The sequence below is a fragment of the Lissotriton helveticus genome, chromosome 2_2 (genome assembly GCF_964261635.1).
Source record: "Lissotriton helveticus chromosome 2_2, aLisHel1.1, whole genome shotgun sequence".
Lineage (NCBI taxonomy): Eukaryota > Metazoa > Chordata > Amphibia > Caudata > Salamandridae > Lissotriton > Lissotriton helveticus.
Genome location: NC_136060.1, coordinates 344,987,074 through 345,010,197, shown reverse-complemented (window position 1 = coordinate 345,010,197; position 23,124 = coordinate 344,987,074). Strand labels below are relative to the sequence as shown.

Below are 23,124 nucleotides of genomic sequence, written 5' to 3'. Positions count from 1 at the left end.
GTTAAGGTAATAAGTGTGTCCATGTATTCATGCTGCTCCAACTTGTATTTATGGTTCATAAATGCAAAGCCTTTATTATTAAGGTGTGCACTAAAAGTAAATGTTGTAAGCTCGGCCTGCACTACTGACACTGGTTCCAGTATAAATGTGTACACACATTTTCAAAGTTTAGTAATATGAGGCTATGTATAATGCTCTCTGATTATATGTAAATATTTGCAGAAGCAAGAGTGGTGATTCCTTGCTTTCAAAATAAAATGTTCACAAAAAAATGCAAGGAGGAAAAAAAACATTTTGCTAAACTACTGTAAGATTTTAGGTAGCATATCTTTGCAGCATCATTTAGTAACATGTTAAAGTATGATTACATTTCCCAAACATATTCATAATGGAAAATCAGTGTAACCAGTTTAAATAAGATTATGGGTTTACAAAAATAAGCAAGCACTGGCAAAGCCAGTAGGTCTGAAATTGGTGGTCATCGTTTTGGTTTTGTCAATGTGTGACTTGTTTTGGCATGGTTTTTGTAAAACCTTATCGGTGTGGGAGCTGTTGGGCCCTCGCTATTCTAACAAGCATTGGCATAAGCAAAAATTGTTTTTGGTCTCAAAAAGTACACATTGCCACAGCGGTTCTGGGCACTGAACACAACTTTGTGTGCCAATATGCTCCTTGTAAAAGAGCAGAATATGGTCACTCACAGTGAAGCAGAAAGCGAGAGAGAGACAGAGAGAGAGACAGAGAGAGACAGAGAGAGACAGAGAGAGACAGAGAGAGAGAGAGCGAGACAGCCAGAGACAGAGAGAAAGACAGACACAGAGAGAGAGAGAGAATGTTTTAACACACAAAAGATCATGGTTAACGCCAGGCCTAATTAGAGGCCCAATTATTATAGAAAGTCTCAAAAGTGCATCGATGATACATATCCTTGCATTAAGTGCGCATATACACTTTCCGTGAATTCACACAAATTTACAGAAGCAGGCTTAGAAATAGGACTCCTACAAAATATTTGTGAACTGCATTTTAGCATGAGCAAATGTGCATGGGTAGATTGGTTTATGTGAACATCTGAATGTTTCAAGTTCACTTTTCCTCCACCCACTTTTTTCCCAACCCTGGAAAAAGGTTTATGTCTTCCACAGTCGGGAGTAAATGTCCAACATTTTTCAGTATGGGAAAAGATTAGAAAAGCGTTGGTGAAAACCCTTAAAACATGCAAGTTAGTAGGTTTGTACAGTCTCAAAAGGGCATTCCAACCCTTGATCTATTGCTTACCACTACCTTCTGCCCCAGTATATAGACCTGCAGAAACGTATCAACATAATGGAATTATTGGTATTCAAACCTTTCTATGGTCCGAGCCCTGGAACAATTAGAGAGGCTATACCAGAACTCTTGTATAATGAGATTGCTGCCATAATTTGCATTACATGGCACAAAAGGGACAAGTGGATTTTGTTACAGGACAAGTAGATTTATGAAGCAACCTGCCCCATGGACAAGTAGACATTTTATTAAATTCCACAACCTTGTGAAAAAACTGCGCTTTTCCAATGCTTAATACAAACAGAGCGCCCCCCTCCCACCACCAGCGGCTCTGCTGACTGTCAACACACAAGAAGTAGGCAGCGGAACGGCATCCATATATTATTGGAGCATGACAATATGCAAAGTAATTCAGTATATAGTTTTGTCTGTTCACTGCAGTAAGTTTGTTTATCCACTAACAAAGCGGTAGGGGCATGTCCATGGTCCCAGTGGAGCGCCACCAGCTTCTTCACTAGGAGAAGGGCTAGCGCTTGGAGTTTGTGGCTAGCATGTGGAATCTTTTGCACCCACCCAAGGAGTTCAATGAGTGATGGCATTTGAATAGGTAAGTCAATTATCTTTTGCACAATGTTAACACATTTGTCCAGTAATCCAGAATGTTAGCACAAACGCATGCATGTTACAAAAATCAGCATCTTCCTTCCCGCATTGTTCTCACCTCGAGTCGACCTTCAGTCCCCATCTGTGTAGTGCAAGCAGCGAGTAGTACTTCTATGCAGATATCTGTAGTGAATTAATCACAATCTGCTGCAGGGTAATAGTGTCCCTTCTAGGAGCAGCAATATGCCCACAACTGGTCAGTAAGAGGAGTCTCTAAGTCAGCACCCCATCCACCTCTAGCTAGCCAGGTAGTGCCTGTTGTATGTCTCTATGTATTGATCAGATGAGCTTAAAAGGTGCCGGGGCCATGACTAGTTGTGGGGAAGGAAAAGCATACTTATCCGGAACAAGCAACGTGCCTCAAATTCGTGACGGCTGCCAAATTATTGGGTACTATGCTGGCAGAAAACTTGCTGCCATTGCTCCAAGATTCTAAAAAATCCTGCTGACCAAGTGTGTTTTTAAACTTTTCAAAGTTACATGTGGATGACCATAAATTAATGATTGGTCCTCTTCACTTCACTGACAGATACCCAACGCTCAAGCAATTTTTTGTCCTGAAGATGACTGCTTAAAACAAGCAGCGGTCGAAACGCCGTCGACGCTTCTGTGTGGCCCAAATTTATTAAGGACATTGTGTTTATGTCTATGTTGTTCCTTTTTTATTATGTAAAGATTTTATGTGCCACTTGCCTGGTTTTTGCTATATGTCTTTTTATGTATACCAGCATTATTTGTCTTGAGCGCAGTTGTTTTTAATGATTTTAAATAATAACTATTCTTTGTGATACTGATTACGTTGTTCCATAGGCTTTTCCTCGTTATTCTATTTTTCTCCTTCTATTTCTTTCTGAGTTAGACCACGTACAGTTTGGAAGGTGTTTTTGCTTTCCCTGAACCTACTGTTTGATGGTATAAAAGGGGCCATGACTAGGGCTTCAAATGGTTTAAAAGCTTCCAGATCATGTGAAAGTGAGTCGTAGTTTGTCTAAATGCTAGTTTTCTTCTGTGTTATAACATTTTCTTTTGCGGAGTAAGCCTGCTCGCACTCGGATGGAGTCTATATTGATAAATGCATTGTTTTCATAGAGATCACCCCATGTGTGTGTGTTTATTTTATTTGGGAGTGAGTTATTAGCTCTACAGTCATATCAAAGAGCGGTTGTGACAGCACTGGAATGTTCAGCCTACATAATAGTGTTACTTGAGCTTTCTGTTTGAGTCTTTCACAACCTTGCACAGTACAATGGAGTTTCGGATTTAGATTAGGATTGTTCGAACCATATAGCATCCTTCATGGGAATTGGAAGTGCTATATCCATTTCTACAGTGAGGTGGGCAGAATCATTTGTGGGATGAAACTGGCAGTGTGCAATTTTTTTTATTTTTAAGGAGAGTGGTAGTCAAATTCAATTTGACACCATTCCAGTCAGCTTCCCCAGGCGAAAAGGTCAGAAAGGAAGATGTTAAATCAGTCAGTACATTAGATCCCTCTAAATCTGCATGTCACAATCTCGCAATGCACTAGAAGAATAACTTATTTAACTTCAATAACACTCTTTCTGAGGGATATTCTTAACAGCAGATCCCTCACCGTGGGACTATTTAAAGCAGTACTCGTGCATGCTGGTAGGTGGAGTCATGCAGATCGGCACGGATGTTGTTTAAGTACCGCCCAACGCACACCAATGCAGAGCCCATCAGCAGACTGGCATGACCTGCGTCCAGATCTCTAGATTGGGACCTTTTCAGATGGAAAAGAATCCAGTTCTCAGAACAGAGGTGAGCGGGTTGGTGATTAACCTATGTTTAGGTAGAGTATGCACTAGAAATATCATTACTGCAAGTATCTTGTTCTTTTGATGGAAACTTCTAGCTGTGAATAGATCACATAGCAGCACCTCCCGCAGCTGGGTCTGTGAACTAGTTAAGACCAAAAATCAATAAAAATTGTCATCTCATCAGGTGATTTAAATAAAGAACGGCGATCTAGCAGACGCAAAATAGCCGAAAGAGGTGACAAAAAGCCTTTAACAATACCCAAAACAAATTATTGATGGGCCATGGAGAACACAGACAACAAAACGTCAGACAATTTAGCGGATCAATTTGGCGGGTGCTACACCAATCCCAAAAAACACTAGAGAGAGAGTAGAAGTTGTTTAGAGTGGGGACCTGTCCTCCACGGTACTATATCAATAATCAAGAGAGGTACCCTCATAAAAGGAAGAGAAAAAGGGGGACTTTTCGTCAAATACCTTGCAAAATCAGAAAATAAAAATGTATTTTCATAAAACCCTCACCCACCCGGGTTGCCCCATGGTGGCATGCTTCATCATTGGGTCCATCCCTGCCCTCTACGGACAGGGGCGTGCTACTACCAACGATTACGTGGGAGCATTTTAATATCAATTATAGTGGGGTGGGGGGCAGGGGGTTCCCTATACACCTAATCACCTATGATAAATTTCGAAAAAGGAGTGGGTTTATTTAATAGAAGTGAAAAAAGTTTAAAAACACCAAATTTGTGAGTCCAAAAACAAATTTTATTCCAAACCCCATAGAAAGTATACTAAAATCTGGGGACGTGTGGGAAAACCCTAGCAATCAGTACCTATTGTTCCCATGTGGTCAACTAGTTTCATGCCTCTCCCCAAGGCATTTAGTCTAGACCTAGAAGGAAAATGATGTTCCCACTCCGAGAGTCTCAATAAACACAAAATATAAAGAAGTGAAAAGTTAATATACAGCACCTAATTGGCCTGGATCTAAATATCAAAATAACTTATAATGAATTAAATGAAATTTGTACTTGTAAAGCGCACTTATACCCCAACTGGGGCTTCCTGGCGCTGTAACGCATACCGCTGTGGAACCCTTCCTGGCTTTTCCCTGTGAAATGCCCACTCATGGACACCCCCAAGGTGAAGCCAGGCATCCCAGCGCTGTTGGGGCCTTTGTGGAGATTAAGCAAGATATTGCCCAGAGTTGCAGAGTGGGACCCATGATTAGAATAGGCACCGAGGCGAGAATGATCGGGTCCGAGGAAATTGAGCCCAAGACCCGCAGAGGCGGAAATTGAACCCTGGTCCCAGGCCAGACCTCTGCATCAGGGTCTGCCGCTCTAACCATTGAGCCACACTTCTCCACCCATCATTAGGCCCCATGAGTCCATCGGTGAGTATGAGGGACGCCTTTAGTCAAACCTCTGCCAAAGCTACTCCCTCTCAGTAAACCGGACCGTGCTCTACCGTGGCTCCGATTGGGAGCTTGTCCGGGTTGGCTCCCTGCTTGTATCTTGCTCATGTAGGGCAACGTCCAACTTTGTAATCTTCCAGTCCAGTTCCCCACAGATACCCACCGACTGGCCCAGGCTGCGTTTCCTCACCACCACCATAAAGGCCTCCCATTCCGGTCACTGGTTAGAGGTCATCCCATGGTTGATGGCGAAGTATTGTGCGACCTGGTCCACCAAGGAGACTCGGAAGGTAACATCTGCAAGAGCTGCTGAGTGGAGCCTCCAAATAGGTATTGGAGGGCGCTCCTCTAAACTGTGGTTGGACAGGGTGCGACCCAGATACTGTGTGTGAGTTACATAAATACTCAATGCTCTGGAGCACACAAAGCAGTCAATACTTGTGTGAACTTTGTATGGGCCAGAGTAGTACGAGTAATTTCTGTCTTGAATGTGTTGGGTGTGCCAAGTGTGCTCCATGTCCCAATGAGTCATCCAGCTTCCCAGGACTGCAGCCGCTCTATGTGAGCAGTGGCGGAGCCCCTTACACAGACTCCAACTAGCTAATATTGCATTTCATCTACATCCGGAGGACACCCATCTTTCCATAAAAATCTCAACTCTAGATGATGTAATTAACCTAAATAATACTCTTAAGGAACCATCATGGCTTTCAATCACTTAAAGCTAAATCCAATGATTACTGAATTCCTTCTAATCTCTCCCCTCATAATACGTCCCAAACTGAAAGCTTGATCCGATGCCTTGATGTACTCAATTGCACTCACAAAATCATTAACTGCACCACATCCCTTGGTACAACTCACAAAAACCTAAACATGCATAGAAATATCAACTCCAAAGCCAAAAGCTCATTATATCAACTTAGGACTCCTAAAAAATATCAAACCATTCATACTGCCAACTGACTTTCAAAATATTGCATAGGCGCTTGTAATATCTATGGTAATGCGATTCTAGCCAATTGGCTACCGATTGAAGCCCGATGCATTCTTAGAGTGGCTTGCATCACACATAAGGCACTTCATCCTTGGGCCCCTAAATTCCTGGCCTGCAAACTTGCCAGTTCTGGAGGTAGCCATGCCCTATGAAGCTCTGACTCCCTATTCCCTGAGCTGCATGGACTAACGAAAGAGCTCCCACTCATGCTCCTTTACTGGAAATACTACAAGGAATTCCCAACCTCCGGAGATTCGCAAAAATACATCTCTACATCTCTACATCTCTACATCTATATATCTATATATCTTCTCTCTCTCTCTCTCTCTCTCTAACCATTGAAAATGTGCTCTCCAGTTGTATTTATAATACTCACAACTGCCTCTACTGTATCGAACCACTGTGAATTTTCTCCGCACTCAAAAGTGCAACCTCTTATTACTTTGTATGCTGTGCAATGCTCAGACACCCCTGGGTCATGTACACACTTTATAAAACTTCCTTGCCAATGGTATCCACCAATTAGCTGTGATGCTGCAAACTAAGGAAACAGCAGACACCACTCGTCAATGTTTTCCACTTGGAAGCAGTGATGCTGAAACCCAAAGAAATGCACAGAAACCACAAGTTAAGGGCCTATGGTGTCCAATCAGAAGCAGTCATCATATTTCAAAAATGCAGTCAGATCATTGTTCTAATTCAATAAATGATTTTCCAGATCAAAAGAAACATTAGCCTTTTTATCAACTTCACCACAAGGTTTCCTCTCTGCAAATGGTGCAGTTTAATTAAATGTAAGTCTCCCCCATTGGATGTTAGACACATTCAAAAACACATTACTACTGTATACACCCTTATTCACATATCCTGCTGCTGTTCCTTTATGTAAGGAAACATGACTGACATTCCACACTGTTCCAATAATCACCTGTAATACGTTCCTAAACACTTGGGTAACTGACAGAATCAGACCAACATACTGATCTCTTTCCAACAACCCTTATTTTCTTGAGTTGTACATGATCACAGAATATCACAAACTGTTTACTGCATGTGCCTCTTTTAGTATACATATTAAGCTTAATTTTATTTTTGTAGCTCTCAACAGTTGTTCTTGCATTACGAAAATCAATTTAGAAACTGCTCCCCTTCTTATCCTTCCACCGCTATGGCACCAGCTTAGTACTTTGTTTTCGTCCTCTTAACAACTCAAAGGGACTTACTAAAGTCACTGAATTAGGAGGCAAGCAACAGCTTGTAATGCTTTCCTCCAATTGGTTCCACCCTTGATAGCCAATTAAATAGCCTCCTTTAATGCTCTGTTGAATCTCTCAACTTGTCCATTGGATTTAGGACGGAAACAGAAATCCTTATGATTAATACCACATTTGGTGAAATAAAGTTGGGTATACACACTAACATACTGTCAGCCTTCATCAGACAATTTCTTGTTGAATACTCTCTCTACAAAACAATTCATCCCAAAATTTACAATCATCTTGATTCTCTACCACCAGCATTGCCTTAGAATTGTGGTGGTTAATTTTGAACCCTGCTACATGTCGGAAATGAACCAGTTCTATCCTCAATTCCGGGAGATAGGTGGAAGGAATGGATAGAAAACAAAGAATATCATCTGCAAAAAGGACAATTTTCACCTGTTGCCTCCTGGTTTCTAGACCTGTTATCTCTAAAATCGCAATCACATGTTCGTACAGTTGATCCATTGTTAAATCAAATACTGAAGTCGAGTGGGGCACAGTGTCTTGCTCCCTGGCTAATCTTATAGGTTCTGAAAGACGTGACCATATTCAGAGTCTGGAGGAGAATCCCACATAATTCGTCAAGATGAAAGACTTCATTTGGGGGACTGAAGTCTTTCCATCTAGCGTTTTTGCTAAGAATTCCCCAACACTGTCAAATGGCTTTACTGCATCAAGAGGGCAGGAAGACCTGGGTTCTTGTGGTTGATGCCTTGTCGACTACAGTGAGGGCCAACCTGATGTGTCCGGTGACTAGTGTGTTTATCGTTAATGAAATCCGAATGATAGTGAGATACTAAATTGGGCCAAATCCCCTTCAGCCTGGTGGTCAGGATCATAGTGAAAATCTGCATGTCACTATTAAGAAAGGCTGTCAAGCAACAGGAACCACCAGTCTGTTCCCGGTTTAGCAAAAAAGTGTAAGAAGAGATTACATCAATGGCATTACCTCCCGGGAATGAAGAAAAGAGTTGCAGACCTTAGTCAGATCAGGGAAAAGAATTACTGAGAACCTCTTATTTAAAAATAAATAGAGAACCCATCAGGACCTATTGTTAGGAAGCATTTAAATGTCCTGTACCACCTCTTCTACTGTTATTAATTGTACCAACTCATCTCGTAATGCTGTCTATCTTGGGAAAGCAGACTCTTGCCAGGTACATATCCTGTAACTGCATACAATACGGTCTCTCTCATAGAGGGCTATATAGTAATGTGAAAAAGTCTATAGAATATCTGCATCAGTTGTATGGAGTTGACCCTCCTAGTCAGCCACTGAGTGTATATAATTCCATTTCCTCTGCATTTGTATTTTATGGGGTAACAACCCTGTTCACTTGGGCCCTTTCTTATAATAGAATTGCTTTGTTTCTAAATGTTTTTATGCCCGCGTCTTTTGTCAATACTATCTCTAGTTCCACCCATGACCCAACACAAGGCTCTTTGTATTTTACTACTGCCTTTGTTTTTGAACTAGTTCCAATTTGGCAATTTCCACTTCAAGATCTAATCTGCAGGTGACCACTTATGATCACGCTTATCCTCCAAGAAAAAGTTTTCTTTGTATTGAGTCTACCTCAATCCCTCTATACCTCAAAGGCGCACCCTGGACCACTAGACCTCTTCGTCTCTACGGGGCACCTTCGTGAACACTTATGAACTCATTTATCCTTCTCCCTAACTGTATATGCTTATGTTTCTTCTCCTCCGATTGTAAAGCGCTCAGATACCCTCGGGTCTGGTCAGCGCTATAGAAAACTTCTAAAATAAAAAATAAAAAATAATCAGAATCTGTGTGTACATCATCGTCTGGATCAGGAGATGGTGTAGGTGAATGATGTGGTGGAGGTGGTGTAGGAGGAGGAACAGTATGGGGAGGTGGAGGAAAATGGGACCCTTAATGGAGAGGTTGCAATGTCTCTCTTTTTGCAGGGGGAGGAGGTGCTGGCGCCTCAAGTGGTCTCTTCTTGGAGCTGAGAGTCAATTGTCCAGTTTTAGGATCCTTCACAAAAGTTTTTTGCTGTGGATCCGGTGTAAAAAGCTCCTGTGAGCAGGGTAGATCCTTTGGCGTCGAAATTTTCGGCTCCGTAAGTTTTTTAGGCACCGAGTCGGTAGCTGGCTTAGGAGTGTGCCCTTTCAAAGTTTCGTTTACGGGAACCTGTTTTTTCGATTCCGAGAGTTTTTTCAGCTCCGATGCATGTGAATCTGGAGCTTTGGTTGATTTTTTACTCGGCACCAAGTGCGGTTTCGGCATCGATGAATCGCTGCCAGTCTTCGGCACGTGTGCTCGGGTGTCGAAGCAACGGTCGACATGGAAGAGGAAGATGGCTTTTTCTTCGGTGTCGGTACTGGGTCGGCACCGGAAATAGGCTGGCTCGAGCACGAGCCGCCTGAAGGCTTTATGGGCTTCTTTGCCGGGCCTGAAGGCGGGGTGTTGGAAGCAGTCTCTCGGTGTGCACCAGAGCCCGAAGGTGAGGGTGTGACCGAAGCCTTTTTTGATGGTGTCGAGGAAGGGGTAGGGTCGACGGTCTTACTTACGACCCGTTGAGCTGGAGTGACTTCCTCGGCGTCGGAGTCTTCGGCATCTGAGGATCCGATACTCTCCTCGGCGTGCTGGTGTTCTGGCACATCGACGGCCTCTTTGAAGATGTCGTCGGGATTCGAAGCTGACGAGCGAGCCATAGTTCTTTGAGCTCGTGGGTCCCGAATGGTCTTCTTGAAGCGGAATGAGGCACAAGCCGAACAGTCTTTGGACTCGTGCTCCAGTGTAAGACACAGGTTGCACACCTCATGTAGGTCGGTGTGGGGAAACTTTGACCCACATTGAGGACCCTTCTTGAATGGCTTCCTTTCCATGAGCCAAAAAGTGAGGCCTATGTAGGCCCGAAGGCCTTCGTCGACGACCTGAATCAAAGACTTCGAAGTTGGTAGAGAATCGCATCGTGGATCGCGATCGAAACAATACCGTCTAACTGGGTGAGGATTGCGTGCCGAAGGAAAAATCGGTTCCAAACCGGAGCGCAGGAAATACATCCGAGCCTGATGGCGGAAAAAAACAATCTGGGGATGGAGCCGATGTTCATGCGCAATGTGGTCCTAAGGAGGAGACACCTATCTCTTGACTTCCAATTTTCCTAATTTAGCAATTGGCCAAGTACTTAAAAAAACAAAAGTTTAGCGCTTGAGTTACCCCATTATCAAAGAAACGAGGAGCGTAAACGGGCGTCCGTTCTATCTTTCTTCTACTCTATCTTTCTTCTATTCTATCTTTCTTCTATGTTTATCGCTAATGCCGTGAAACGCTCTACAGTCGGAAACAGTTCTGTTTCCGAGTCACAGTCACAAGAATGGCGGTCCTGGCATCAAATTCGAATAATCCCATAGCATTCTTTGACGTTACTATAGGGGGGCAGGTGAGGTGTTTTACGGTGGGAGAAAGGTTAGGACACGCCTGACTTCTTATGCTGCGGTCTGTGCGCACATTAGTTAACACGCTCCCTTCCGACTGTAGCCGATATATACCTGGTGAAGCACCTTTTCCTGCCGCATGTGCTGCACGTTCTCTTCCATATGGTTCCGCACACACAGGTGCCGCTAAGTTCACCCATTTCTATTAACTGTCCAAGGATCTGTCTGTATCTCACTCTTTACATTAGTCAGACCCCCCAGGATATAGCGGCTTTTGTAAAAATGCCGCGCGATTTCTACAAAAGTGCCGATTTCGCGGGCACTTTTGTAAAAATCGCGGCATTTTTACAAAAGTGCCGATTTCGCGGCAAACCACGAAATCCTGGAGGGTCTGCTTGAAATCATAAAGGATACTGTCATTTTGTTTTCCCCGCATAGGCAAACCAAAACGGGTCGCTGCTCTTTCTAAGAGGTTGTGTAAACCTACCATGTCTTCTGGAGGAGAATCTGCAGTGGGAGGTGATCGAGATGATGGTGTTGGCAACACGTAGTCATCCCACTCACGATGGCAATCATTGAGTTCACCTTCTCTTTCCTCATCAGATGAGGTGGGATTCGATACTTGTGGAGAACTGAGTACTGGTGGAGGCAACTGTTGGCCAGGCGGAGGAGTTGGCATCTGAAGAGGCGCTGAAGCTGTGGTAGCTGGACTGTGTTCAACATGAGTAGATGTGGGAGGAAAACTTTTCCTGTAATCTGACAGCATGAACTATAAGTCCAATATAATCGCTGATGGAAGACATACCATGTCTTCCTAGTATTGTTTAGGGTGTTGTAGGTGCTCCTGTGGGCCTTAATACGCTTTCATAATGGTCACCCTCATCAGAATCGTCCTGGCATTCAACATGAAGCTCTGCAGGGCAACTTGATGCATCGAAGAGGCTATCATCTTCGTAGTCTTCTTCGTCCAGTTGATGGAAAGGCACCAGTGAAGGCACCTTACTTGAAGATGTATGAGCTGGAGGGAGCCTTTTCTGAGCCAGTCTCTGCTTAAAAAATATTTTAGGTATCGCTAGGCAGCGTAAGCGCGGGCTCTTCGAGACATACTGTATTCAGGATATGGGCACAAAGCTCCGCCCACTTTCCGACCATCTTTATAATTAGCTCCTGTCCCTGTCCTTCGTAAATGGTCGCTTTTCATTGGTCAATAGCCTTAGTAGTCCCTCCTTAGTACCGCCTTGTCTCTACTTGTAACCTCCTATGAGGACATTCCCTGTTACATGTGTTGTTACACCCTAGGTTTCAATTACAACCTCAAGGCACTATTTTCTTAAAAGGCTTCAGGTAGGACATACACTAGGTCCTAAACTAGGCTGGCAGTGGTTACTTCACTCACTAGAACATCTCACATTTATATCAGACCATCTATAAATTTCCCTTCATCAGCTCCAAACAGACTACAACCTAATCCAAATTTGATGTACTAATTCTTTTGTCACATTTCAAAGCTACTAATTGTATATATGAACCTAGCTATTTGAATGTACTGTCTTGCATGCAATGCATTATGGATAGGGTGTATTCACCACATCTTCTGCAGGGTGCAGTACCATATTTCACCAAAAGAGGTCCCCTTTTGGCCACATATGGTACTGAACCCTGCAACATGGCTAGGTAAACAAGCATTTGCAATGCAATAGGTCTCGCATTAGGAAAGTTTGAGCTATTGGTATTGTAAATGACGAGAGCGGCGATTCAGGCTGTTCCTGGCTCACAGAGCGCGAGCCTCCCCCGTGTTTGGGGTCATTTATTTTTTGCGCGTTTGTGTGATTTTAGACACTAATGTGTAATTTTAAACTGTGCATTTGATTCCTACCTGCTGCCACTTTGCTCTCGACCCCGTTCCGCCACGGCTGTGTGCCGATCGAGCGGAGGGTCGGTTTCAGAGCAACACCCCTTGCACCACTTCCTGTCTGCCACTTCCGGTCTCCGGCAGGTTAGCGTGCTAGCTGCTGTTACATCAGGGGTTATATCTAGGGGTTGGCCCGCGCTCCCTGTGACGCGAGCGCCGATTCAGGCTGTTCCTGGCTCACAGAGCGCGAGCCTCCCCCGTGTTTGGGGTCATTTATTTTTTGCGCGTTTGTGTGATTTTAGACACTAATGTGTAATTTTAAACTTTGCATTTGATTCCTACCTGCTGCCACTTTGCTCTCGACCCCGTTCCGCCGCGGCTGTGTGCCGATCGAGCGGAGGGTCGGTTTCAGAGCAACACTCCTTGCACCACTTCCTGTCTGCCACTTCCTGTCTCCGGCAGGTTAGCGTGCTAGCTGCTTCCTCCTCTTGGGGTATTTCTATGGGGCCTTGGCGGACGCACAGCGGACGAGCGCAGCAGACGCGCCGACTTCGCGCCGAAGTTGCGCCAAAGTTAAGCCCGTCTGCGCCCGTCCGCGCCCAGCGACTATACCCCATGCCCTTTTAGCCTCTTACTCTTGTGCGGATCTGTTATCCCTTCAACATCCTGGACCCCTGAACGCTCGTTCAATGGGCGCGGCTATGAAATATGGCATTTATATCTCGCCTGGTCCCTCCCCAGCCATCCCTACCTTAGGTCCACGGCCTTGTCATGACGCCCCCCTGACCACTGCACCTGTAGTTGGGCCCCCCAGATCACAATCTTTGGTGGTAGTATACCTGAACACTCGATCACTGGTGAAACACCAGCTCGAGATATTTCAATTGCTGGATGGTGAAAGAATCGATGTTCTACTTCTCTCCGAAACTTGGTTGACGGAAGATTCTGCCCCAGATATCCTGGCAGCCATCCCCTCTGGGTATTATATTTTACAATCGAACAGGGGCGGTGGGAGAGCTGGTGGGGGAGTCACAGTCATTATTCACTCCCAGCATAAGTTTACTACCTTAGAAACTTCTTCCCTCCCTAACACGGATTGTCTCGTTTAAATTTTCCTCCCCCAGGTTTTCTTTTGTCTGTATTCTGGTCTATCGACCCCCTGACTGTATGCCTTTTTTCACTCAACAGTTTGGTGACTTGGTATCGGGGCTAGTCATTAACTCTGCCAAAATTCTTATTGTTGGCGACTTTAATTACTGGCCCTCTGATTCCCGGGAGAGCAGTTCCTCTGTTGATTTTACTGACCTTTTAGTGAGTTTAAACTGTAGTCAGCATATCACGACTGCCACTCACTGTAAAGGTCACATTTTAGACCAAGTCTGGACAACTAATCTTGAGATTTCTCCTCCCTTAGTGTATCCCTGTTCATGGTCTGATCACCTTTTCATTTCTTTCTCTATCAACCTCACCTTGGCTGCCCGCCCCTCCCCCATTTCCAATTTCACTGCCCGTAACTGGAAGCATGCCAACCTTACGGAGTTCTATACCATTTTGACCTCTACCGCCCCTGGGGAACAGAGCTCGCTGACCGATCAGGTTAGCTCCCTTGAACAATGGTTGACATCTGCAAGTGATAAAGTAGCTCCACGTAAAATCATTAAAAGTAAACGTCCACATGACGCCCAGCGCTGGTTTACTGACCAACTTAAATCTGATAAGCTATCCCTTCGCCAAGCTGAGCGTCGTTGGTGGCGTAATTATGATCCCCGAGCCAAGTCTGAATATGTAGATCTATTGAAACATTATAAAAAATCTCTTCTATCAGCTAAATCCTCCAAATTTTCCCAAAAAATTATGGATTCCGTTTCCAAGACTAAGGAAATTTTTTCCATAGTCGAGGAACTTACCCTGCTAGATCGTGTCACCGCACAACCCTTACCCTCCCTGGGTTTGTGCGACTCTCTGAACTCGTACTTTTTGGACAAAATTGTTACCATCAAAAAGAATATCCCTTCCTTCCCATCACCCACCCCCCACCCCTGCCTCCTATGAACCCCTGCCGGCTAGAGGCCTTCCCTCCCATCTCCCTGATGGATTTATCTCACAGTTACATTCTGTGAGCTCTGGATCTCCTAATGATTCCTGTCCCCCTCAAATCCTCAGGGACATTTTTCTGGCCTGTCCAGACCCTCCTTTGTCACTACTCAATAAATCGCTTGCCACTGGCATGGTTCCAGAATCCTTTAAACAGGCGGTGGTTGTTCCCATCCTAAAAAAGCCAGGGACCGATCCGTCTGTCATGAGTAATTTTCGACCTATTTCCGTCCTCCCCTATTTGGGGAAAATTTTGGAGGCCTATGTCACCCGTTGCCTCAGCTCATTCATCGAGAGCTCCTCCTTTCTGGAGAAGCATCAAGCTGGCTTTCGTCCAGCTCACTCTACCGAAACAGTTATCGTAGCGGTGATGGATGTGCTGAGACAAGGAGCTGACAAGAACATCGCCCAGGCTCTTGTTTTACTGGACCTGTCGACCGCATTTGACACGGTCGATCATGCTATTCTGATCGACCGTGTCAACAATGCTGGTATCCAGGGTATGGCTCTCGCATGGATTAGATCTTTCCTCCATCAGCGTTCTCAGGCAGTCCAATTGTCCAATTTTTCTGCTCCCCTCACTCCTTTAGTTTGTGGTGTCCCTCAAGGTTCCGCTTTGTCCCCTCTTTTATTTAATCTTTATATGCAACCCCTTTTGGTTTCCCTCCGTCACGCCCCTGTTACTATTTTGAATTACGCGGATGATCTTCAACTGATCTTTCCTGTGGATTCTTCCCCTTCTTCCTGTTCCAATTTTCAATCAACCATGCTGGAGATTTCAGAGTGGATGCAGTATATTCAGCTGAAGCTTAACCCAAATAAGACGGAGTTGGTATTGATGGGTGGGCCAGTCAATCCTTGGAATTCCAGCTTCTGGCCCCCTCCCTTGGGCCTCCACCTTGCCCTGTCAAGTCGGTAAAGAGTCTTGGTGTCATAATGGCAAATGAACTGTCTATGAGACCCCAAATTAATGCAGTAACATCATCCTGCTTTTTCCATCTTCGCAGGATCTGCAAAATTCGTAGGTTCCTTACCACTGAAGCACTTATTTTAGTTATCATGGCCCTGGTGACTTCACGCATTGACTATGCCAACTCCCTCTACGTAGGTACCCCGGCCTATCATCTTTACCGGTTACAGCTGGTGCAAAATCAGGCGGCTAGATTGGTATTTCATCTCCCGAAACACCAACACATTTCACCCTTGTTGAACAGATTGCATTGGCTCCCGGTGGCCTACCGCTGTCAGTTCAAACTTGGTTGGTTGGTGTTTAAAGCCCTCATCGGCCAAGCCCCTGCCTTTATTATCTCTAGTCTCCAGCGCTATACTCCATCTAGAGCACTCCGATCCACCTCTCATAATCTGCTTACGATCCCTAGGTACAAAAGGAAAAAACACGGTGGTTCATGCTTTTCCTTTCTGGCCCCCACTTTGTGGAATTCCCTTCCTTCTTGTTTTAGACTCTGTTCTCAGTACGATTGTTTTCGTAAACTACTTAAAACCCACTTTTTCAAGCTAGCCTATTGAGCCTTCTGCAGCACTGTCTCTCCCGCATTTGTCTTGAGCGCCATGAAACCTTTGGTGACCGTGCGCGGTATAAATGCTTTTAACATAACATAACATAACATGACACATTTTTTATTTATGTGTGGTTTTGAAAATAGCGAAATTAATAGCTTTGTCATTTACAATGCCAATAGTTATAACTTTCGCAAATGTGACACCTATAGCATTTGTAATGCAATGTGTTGTATTTACGTGACTTACATGTATTGATATTACTAACAATGGCTTTTTAATTTTTTTCAATAATTAATACTTAAACGAAAGTTATTGTAATTTATAACTTTTGTGAAGATTATGTTCAGTGTATTTAATTGTGACGAAAATCAAAGAACACAAGTGAAATTTTAACATCTTTTTGTTAGATTTGTAATAAAGCTTGAAACATTGAGAGAACATATGTGAACCAGGTGTTGTTGAATGGTTACACAGATTGATGCTGTGGTGGCGCTGAGTGATGTTGGGATGGCGAACGAGTGATGCGGTGGCCTTCAGTGATGCTGTGGCAGCGCATAGTGATGTTGTGATGTCCCTGAGTGATGCTGTGGTGGTGCAGATTGATGCTGTGGTGGTGCGGATTGATGCTGTATGCTATGATATGTTTTGTTTTGCTATGCTATGTTTTGTTATGCTATACTATGTTATGCTATACTATGTTTTGCTATCCTATGCTTTGCTTTGTTATGCTATGCTGTGTTTAGTTTTCCTATGCTTTGTTATGCTATGCTATGTTTCGTTATGCTATGTTTTGTTATGTTGTTTTATTATGCTATGCTTTGTTTTCCTATGCTATGTTTTATTATGCTATGCTATTTTTTGTTGTGTTGTGTTTGGTATGCTATGTTTTGCTATGCTATCCTATGCTTTGTTTCGTTATGCTATGTTTAGTTTTGCTATCCTATGCTTTGTTTCCTTATGCTATGTTTAGTTTTGCTATCCTATGCTTTGTTTCGTTATGCTATGTTTAGTTTTGCTATCCTATGCTTTGTATCGTTATGCTATGTTTTGTTATGCTATGCTATGTTTTGTTATGCTATGCTGTGTTGTGTTTTGCTATGTTTTGTTTTGTTATGCTATGTTTTGTTTTGCTATCCTATGCTTTGTTTTGTTATGCTATGCTGGTGAGGGTGAGGGGTGTGAGGGGGTGAGGGGGTGTGAGGGTGAGGGGGTGTGAGGGTGAGGGGGTGTGAGGGTGAGGGGGTGTGAGAGTGAGGGTGAGAGGGTGTGGGGGTGTGAGGGTGTGTGAGTGACGGTGTGTGAGGGTGTGTGAGGGGGGTGTGAGGGTGAGGGGTGTGAGGGTGTGTGTGACGGTGAGGGTGTGTGTGAGGGTGGGTGAGGTGGGTGTGCGGGTGAGGGGGGTGTGAGGATGAGGGGGTGTGAGGATGAGGGGGTGTGAGATGAGGGGGTGAGGGGTGTGAGGGTGAGGGGGGTGAGGGGGGTGAGGGTGAGGGGTGTGACAGTGAAGGGGTGAGGGGATGAGGGGGGTGTGAGGCGGCGTGAGGGTGAGGGTTGAGAGGGTGTGTGGCGGCTGAGGGGGTTAGAGGGTGTGTGGCGGCGTGAGGGTGAGGGGGTGAGAGGGTGTGTGGCGGGGTGAGGGTGAGGGTGTAAGAGGGGTGTGTGGCGGCGTGAGGGTGTGAGAGGGTGTGTGGCGGCGTGAGGGTGTGAGGCGGCATGAGGGGGTGAGAGGGTGTGTGGCGGCGTGAGGATGAGAGGGTGTGTGGCGCGGCGTGAGGGGGTGAGAGGGTGTGTGGCGGCGTGAGGAGGTGAGAGGGTGTGTGGCGGCGTGAGGAGGTGAGAAGGGTGTGTGGCGGCGTGAGGAGGTGAGAGGGTGTGTGGCGGCGTGAGGGTGTGAGAGGGTGTGTGGCGGCGTGAGGGTGAGGGTGTGAGAGGGTGTGTGGCGGCGTGAGGGTGAGGGTGTGAGAGGGTGTGTGGCGGCGTGAGGGTGTGAGAGGGTGTGTGGCGGCGAGAGGGTGTGTGGCGGGGTGAGGGGGTGAGAGGGTGTGTGGCGGCGTGAGGGTGAGGGGGTCAGAGGGGGGGTGAGGGTGTGTGGCGGCGTGAGGGGGGTGAAAGGGTGTGTGGCGGCATGAGGATGAGAGGGTGAGGGGGTGAGAGGGTGTGTGGCGGCCGTGAGGGGGTGAGAGGGGTGTGTGGCGGCGTGAGGATGAGAGGGTGAGGGGTGAGAGGGTGTGTGGCGACGTGAGGGGGTGAGAGGGTGTGTGGCGGCGAGAGGGTGAGGGGGTGAGAGGGTGGAGGGGGCGAGGGTGAGGGGGGCGAGGGTGAGGGGGGCGAGGGTGAGGGGGGCGAGGGTGAGGGGGGCGAGGGTGAGGGGGGCGAGGGTGAGGGGGACGAGGGTGAGGGGGGCGAGGGTGAGGGGGACGAGGGTGAGGGGGACGAGGGTGAGGGGGGCGAGGGTGAGGGGGGCGAGGGTGAGGGGGACGAGGGTGAGGGGGACGAGGGTGAGGGGGACGAGGGTGAGGGGGACGAGGGTGAGGGGGGCGAGGGGGGCGAGGGTGAGGGGGGCGAGGGTGAGGGGGGCGAGGGTGAGGGGGGCGAGGGTGAGGGGGGCGAGGGTGAGGGGGGCGAGGGTGAGGGGGGCGAGGGTGAGGGGGCGAGGGTGAGGGTGGCGAGGGTGAGGGGGCGAGGGTGAGGGGGCGAGGGTGAGGGGGCGAGGGTGAGGGGGCGAGGGTGAGGGGGCGAGGGTGAGGGGGCGAGGGTGAGGGGGCGAGGGTGAGGGGGGGCGAGGGTGAGGGGGGCGAGGGTGAGGGGGCGAGGGTGAGGGGGCGAGGGTGAGGGGGCGAGGGTGAGGGGGGCGAGGGTGAGGGGGCGAGGGTGAGGGGGCGAGGGCAGGGGGCGAGGGCAAGGGGGCGAGGGCGAGGGGGGCCGAGGGCGAGGGGGGCGAGGGCGAGGGGGGCGAGGCGGTGGGTCGAGGGCGAGGGGGGCGAGGGCGAGGGGGGCGAGGGTGAGGGGGGCGAGGGCGAGGGGGGCGAGGGTGAGGGGGGCGAGGGTGAGGGGTGAGGGTGCGAGGGGGGTGAGGGGGCGAGGGGTGCGAGGGTGTGTGGCGGCGTGGGGGTGAGGGGGTGGGGGGGTGAGGGGGGTGAGGGGGTGAGAGGGTGTGTGGCGGCGTGAGGGGGTGAGGGTGTGTGGCGGCATGAGGATGAGCGGGTGAGGGGGTGAGAGGGTGAGGGGGTGAGAGGGTGTGTGGCGGCGTGAGGGGGTGAGAGGGTGTGTGGTGGCGTGAAGGGGTGAGGGGGTGAGAGGGTGTTGGCGGCGTGAGGGTGAGGGGGTGAGGGGGGCGAGGGTGAGGGGGGCGAGGGTGAGGGAGTGAGGGTGAGGGAGTGAGGGTGAGGGAGTGGGTGAGGGAGTGAGGGTGAGGGAGTGAGGGTGAGGGAGTGAGGGTGAGGGAGTGAGGGTGAGGGAGTGAGGGTGAGGGAGTGAGGGAGTGAGAGTGAGGGAGTGAGGGTGAGGGAGTGAGGGTGAGGGAGTGAGTGGTGAGGGAGTGAGTGGGTGAGGGAGTGAGTGGGTGAGGGAGTGAGAGGGTGAGGGGTGCGGGGGTGAGGGGTGCGAGGGGGGTGAGGGGTGCGAGGGGGGTGAGGGGTGCGAGGGTGAGGGGTTCGAGGGTGAGGGTGCGAGGTGCGAGGGTGAGGGGTGCGAGGGTGAGGGGTGCGAGGGTGAGGGGGCGAGGGTGAGGGGTGCGGAGGGTGAGGGGTGCGAGGGTGAGGGGTGCGAGGGTGAGGGGTGCGAGGGTGAGGGGTGCGAGGTGAGGGGTGCGAGGGTGAGGGGTGCGAGGGTGAGGGGTGCGAGGGTGAGGGGTGCGAGGGTGAGGGGTGCGAGGGATGAGGGGGTGCGAGGGTGAGGGGTGCGAGGTGCGAGGGTGAGGGTGCGAGGGTGAGGGTGCGAGGGTGAGGGGTGCGAGGGTGAGGGGTGCGAGGGTGCGAGGTGCGAGGGGTGAGAGGGTGAGGGGTGCGAGGGTGAGGGAGGGTGAGGGGGAGTGAGAGGGTGAGGGAGAGAGGGGTGAGGAGTGAGAGGGTGAGGGAGAGAGAGTGAGGAGTGAGAGGGTGAGGAGTGAGAGGGTGAGGGAGTGAGAGGGTGAGGGAGTGAGAGGGTGAGGGAGTGAGAGGGTGAGGGAGTGAGAGGGTGATGGAGTGAGGGTGAGAGGGTGAGGGATGAGGGTGAGGGAATGAGGTGAGGGAGTGAGTGAGGGTGAGGGAGTGAGGGAGGGTGGGGGGAGTGAGGGTGAGGGAGTGAGGGTGAGGGAGTGAGGGTGAGGGAGTGAGGGAATGAGAGGGTGAGGGAGTGAGGGTGAGGGAGTGAGGGTGTGGGGGTGAGGGGTGAGGGTGAGGGGGTGAGGGTGAGGGGGTGAGGGTGAGGGGGTGAGGGAGTGAGTGGGTGAGGAGTGAGAGGGTGAGGGAGTGAGAGGGTGAGGGGTGTGAGGGTGAGGGGGTGTGAGGTGGGAGGGTGAGGGGGTGGTGAGGGTGAGGGGGTGTGAGGGTGAGGAGGTGTGAGGGTGAGGGGTGAGGTGAGGGGGTGTGAGGGTGAGGGGGTGGGGGGGGGGAGGGTGAGGGTTAGGGGGGTGTGAGGGGAAGGGTGAGGGAGGTGAGGGTGTGTGAAGGTGAGGGGGTGTGAGGGGTGAGGGGGTGTGAGGTGTGAGGGTGTGTGTGGGTGAGGGTGTGTGAGGGTGAGGGGGTGCGAGGGGGTGCGAGGGTGAGGGGTGCGAGGGTGAGGGGGTGCGAGGGTGAGGGGTGTGAGGGGGTGCGAGGGTGAGGGGTGTGGGGGTGATTGGTGTAAGGGCGAGGGGTGTAAGGGTGCAGGGGGTGTAAGGGTGCAGGGGTGTGGGGGTGAAGGGAGGAGGTGTTGTGAGGGTGAGGGTTGTGAGGGTGAGGGTGTGAGGGCATGTGAGGGCTTGTGAGGGTGTGTGAGGGTGTGGAGGGTGAGAGGTGTGAGGGCCCGAAGTAAATTGGTGGCCAGGGCAGACGACATAAGATAGAGAGAAGAGACTGTGTGGCGACTGCATTGGTCAGTTTTCAGAAGGTGGCAGGGCAGACGACATAAGATAGAGAGAAGAGACTGTGTGGCGACTGCATTGGTCAGTTTCAGAATCAGGAAGGGCAGAGTCAGCACAGTCTGCGAGGGATCAACGTGTCTAGAGGGAAAGCATAGCGGATGTAGCATTGCAGCTATCAAGTCGGGTGCTGGCAACACAGCAACAGCATTTGAGGAGCAAGGCTACTGTAAACAAAGCACGGTAGGCTTTCACTTTCGTCCAGAAACAAGCTCTCGGCTTTGCTGTGGCGGGAGCGCATTCCTTTGAAGTCTGATGCGGGGGAGTGGCAGCCTTAGAATTCTGATGCCAAGGCACAGACAAATGGTGGTGTGTGACGTGGCTGGCGTGCACGCGCCTGTCTCACATAAACTGTGTCTAATCCGCAGTTTAGGTAGACTTTTCGGACTGCTTACTAGAATCTCGCCACAATGCTTACGCATTGCTCAGCGAGACCTAAAAATGGCGGTCCAAACAGTGGCAATCTCTGCCACACTTGGACACGTCCCATTTAAATATATGCACAGACTACACTGCACACCAGAAAGGCTAGAGAGGATGGACTCCCCTCCCTGCTATGCTTGGGATGAGAAACAAAAAATGGGATTTTCTTTCACGTGACTTGGTTATGCGCATTAATACAAAGATACTAGACCTCTATCACACGAATACTGTCAGATATAACACCTGCCAGGGACCTTATGACCTAAACTTATGATACTGGGAAAATGGATGAGTGAAACCCCATACGTATGAGAACACTAATAGGGTTGGGAAGGCTATCACCAGGAGAGATATAGCCAAGTGTTGGCTGTCACTGACAGCAACAATGGTGTGAGGATGCACGGGGTTGGATTGAATGGCATACTACTGATTCAGCACATGTAGCAAGAGATACCCACACAAACATACCAAAATCTGGGGCCCTTGGATCAAATTCTTTGATCTTGATATGTGAACTCATAAGTTTCTGTTGTTGCCTGACAAACAGCACCCTCTCTTCATACATATGAAATGTGAGTTGTGTGTGGACAGGCAACACAGTTACCACATTTGTGGTGGCCTGATAATGGTGGTAGCCCCCACATAGATTCAAGTGTGCCTCCTCAACTGTCGCTTTTTTTGGTTCTTCATAACACACTGGGGGCACTTTTGCACTGTAAGAAATGCGTTACTTACCTGCAACTGCAGTTATCCAGTATTAGTGTCTTTCATAGATTCACATGCCTGAATCATTCCCCGTCGTCGAGACGGGAGCCTCCGGTATATAAAAAAGTAATGTCCTATAGACATACATTGAAAAGAATAGGCCTAAGGATCTCACCTTAGTGACCTATCCACGTCCTTTTGTAGGAAGGACCAAACAGAGCAGGCCCAAGGGTCCCACCTTGGTGGCCTGAGTCCTTTTGTAAAAAGGACCAAAATAAAGAAAACCAACCAATCAGCTACTACCTCCTTCTAGAACCTTCCTGCCAGGAGCCCAAGTCTCTCAGATTTTCGTACACACCAAGCTAGTTAGGCATAAACTCGTTAGAGAGATAGGTGACCCTGCCAGGGGAGGCGGGAGGGTGCATGTGAATCTATGAAAGACACTAATACTGGATAACTGCAGTTACAGGTAAGTAACGCATTTCTTATCCAGTATTTGGGTGTCTTTCATAGATTCACATGCCTGAATCAGAGTAGCAAGCAATACATTATGCACATTTGTGATGGAACATCAGATATGAGTCTGTAGATAATACATATCACGCGACTGCAAACCACCAAAATGCATTGT

The 23,124-nt window shown here is 48.4% G+C and overlaps 1 protein-coding gene across 2 annotated transcripts in view; it reads right to left on the bottom strand.

Moving 5' to 3' along the window:
* KIAA0232 (KIAA0232 ortholog) overlaps positions 1-23,124 on the bottom strand; it is a 397,277-nt gene that overhangs the window by 2,997 nt on the left and 371,156 nt on the right. The window lies entirely within an intron of this gene.